Source organism: Paramormyrops kingsleyae, chromosome 25, assembly GCF_048594095.1.
Source record: "Paramormyrops kingsleyae isolate MSU_618 chromosome 25, PKINGS_0.4, whole genome shotgun sequence".
Taxonomy (NCBI): domain Eukaryota; kingdom Metazoa; phylum Chordata; class Actinopteri; order Osteoglossiformes; family Mormyridae; genus Paramormyrops; species Paramormyrops kingsleyae.
The window spans coordinates 9,334,939-9,338,138 of NC_132821.1; the positions used below are offsets into that span (position 1 = coordinate 9,334,939).

A 3,200-nucleotide genomic window follows, 5' to 3' on the forward strand; every position below is an offset into this window, starting at 1 on the left:
ATAGATTGTGATTATGTGTAAATGTTAGTAGTACAAGCATAATATTTATTATTCATGTATTTGAGCTGATTTACATTTTGTTTTGGTATGAAAAGGTTATTTTGATACGTCCCCCATGGAGGGGACCACATATTAAACGGATTTTTGGAACAGGGAGCCGGAAGTGGGGCTTGCCCCGTCTGCTCCAGGCATCGACCCGGTATTGCAGTGCTTCCGGGAACGGTGCACCTCTACTGCCCCCTGTTGTTGAAAGGCAGAACTGACTGACTGAATGGGTGACTAATAGACTGAGTGCCTCTGGATGGCCAACTAATTAGCCGCATGTGGTGTGAGGGAGGGGCCCTGTCCGTGCGCGGCCCCCATTTCCCGCCGTTTTTCTTTTTTATTTTTTTTTTTAAAGTAAGGTGACACGCTGTCGCTTGTGCGGTGGGCAGCTGTGCTGAGGTAAGGCATGACGTCATCTTTGCCTTTTGAATTTTCCCTCATGTTTGTTTAAACGATTGCTGTTTTTTCAGAGGACAGGAGGACAGGGAGGATGCCGGTGGCTGCGACGTCCCTGGGCATTCTACTCCGAGCGGGGGCGTCACGGAGGCCCGGCTTGGAAAAGACAAAGGGCAAAAGTGGAATAGTTGACGAAATGGCGTCGGATGGCGTAGCTTCTAGCGGTGGGGCGTAAAGACCTTGCATTCCAGAGCATCCCTGCGCATATGAGAGTCTGCTCCGTACATCTCCGTTCAGGTAAGTCAGGTTCCGGTGTGATCACTAGACTCCATTCTTGTGTTTGTCCCTAAAGAGAACAGCCAGGATAGGAAATGCTGGAAACCCATCCCGACCGGAGTCCATCCCTTCCCGGTGGCACAGTAGCCCGAAAGTGTTTGTGAGTGTGGTTTATGTCAGATTAGGAGAGCTGAAATGAACCTTTTGTTGGATGATAGTCGGCGACCAAAACAAGAGCTAGATCACAGAAAAGTGTTTCAAAAGCGACAGCGTCAAAGTGAAATGCAACACTGGATGGAAGTTTTCTAGTCCTGATGAAGGATGTAGAATCGGAATCCATATATGTTTCCATACAAGGAATTTGCCTTGGCGGTGCTTTTACATGACATTACAAAGAACATACATCATTTAGCAAAGACATATGCAGAAAGGTAATAGACAATAGACTGGCAATTGGGTAATATGATAATAATATGATAATTAAGTTTATTAATGGCAGTAATGATGGTATTATGATATTTATATATGTGTGTGTACATAGTAATCATTGTAGTATGAATATAAACTATATAAATGGTATAATAATTTAAAGGGCTCTTGAATAGTGTCGTTATTAAGTAGCAGCCAAGTCAACTATATGTGCAAGAGTGCAAAATATATAAAGAGTTCGCAGTATGTGTGCATAATGTGCAAGAGTGCAGAATATAATCATAGAGGAAGTTTATCAGTTGTTCACTGGTTATGCTGGTGGATATTTCACTGCAGCTGACGATTAATTGAACGTCCATTCAGAGACTGGTTTGGTTAATGAGAGAGACTGCCTGAGGGGAGAAGCTCTTGGCGTGTCTTGTGGTCTTGGTTCTGATTGCCATGAGTCTTCTCCTGGAGGGTAAGGCTTGAAAGATGTGGTGAGCAGGGTGAGATGGGTCCTCAAAGATTTTGTACGCCCGTTTCCTGGTTCTGGTGATGTACAGTGTCTGGAGGGTAGGCAGCTTACTGCCGATTATTCGCTCTGCTGAGTGGATGATGTGTTGCAGTCTGGCTTGGTCTCGTTCACTGACTCAATGATTGTAGCGTAAAACTGGGCCATCGTGGTTATAACATGTTATTTTGGATCAGGCACGGACAGTTGTGAGAGTTCAGTCCGCATTAGCTCCGATAGAATAGTATTAAATGCAAAGCTAAAGTCCACAAACAGAATCCTAACATATGTCTCAGGGCACTCCAAGTGTCGGAGCAAGAAATGGAGTCCAGTGTTAACTGCATTGTCCACAGGTCTGTTGGTTCTGTAGGCAGACTGTAGCCTGGGGTCAAGAGATGGGTCTGTGATGGTTTCATGTGACCGAAAAAGATGCCAAACATTCATAGGCACATTTGTAAGAGGATTTTGGGATTTATAAAGAAAAACGTATATGCTGAAAACAACTCGCACGTTTCGTGAACGAGGCTGAAGGGGATGCGGTTTCGACAGAATCCTGTAGAGGGCACTGTGTATGCTAAATTGAAGGCTCCAGGAATGTTGTCGGCATTTCATTTCATTTCATGGTCACACGGCCGTCGGCTCTGAAATCAAACTGTTCTTTTAAATAGAATTGTTTAAATTTGCAAACTGAATTGTATGCTGTGTTTGAATGTTCAGATATCATTAGATATTTCACTGCATATTTTTCAACTTAATGGCCTCTGAAATTGGTACTCTGTCACTAAGATGTACTACACAAACAAAGCATTTTCTGCCCAAGGTAAAGGCTTCTTATTCAGTTTCCCTACAGTGGATAGCTGGGGTCCGTGGGATGTTTGGATGTTAGTGTCAGGGCATTCTGGTAGAATGTGACCATTGGCAACAATGGGCTGGACAGCTCTGTGCTCATCTTGTCTCATCTGGGACTCCCACCATCACTGCCACTGAGCATCTCCTCTACAAGCAAACACTGGGGTGCCACCAAGACCAGCAGGCTGCTGGTGGCTCTGGGATGCATCCACTACTGAGGCCAGATGAGGGAGCCACTAATGATGGCTTGAAGACATATCAGTGTCAGAATGACATGTTTGAGATAAATGTAGAACTACAGGATAAATTTACAGTTATACCGCCAGGTGTTTTCATAACAGCTCACTTATAGTAACATTATCACTAGCATCCATTTCACTTGTTTGACGAGAGAGAACTGACAGACTTTTGTCTCTCATACGTTCCCTGTAATTATGCACTAAATAATGAATTGTCATGACCGTTATTTGATGATGTGTGTAGTTTTTATGTTGTTGTATGATAAAATCTTGTCGTCACGGTACTGACAGTAATTTTGTGTCACCAATTAGCTAGCATCGCTCACTTGGTAAGAGGCTGAAGCTAGGTTTGCCGCATAGCCTACAGTGGGTACGGAAAGTATTCAGACCCCCTTCAATTTTTCACTCTTTGTTATATTGCAGCCATTTTCTAAAATCATTTAAAATATTTTTTTCCCTCATTAATGTACGCA

General features: G+C 43.5%; 1 pseudogene; it reads left to right on the forward strand.

Annotated features, from left to right (window-relative positions):
• On the forward strand, positions 1-233 carry LOC140583240 (U2 spliceosomal RNA; annotated as a pseudogene).
• The last annotated feature ends 2,967 nt before the right edge of the window (positions 234-3,200 follow it).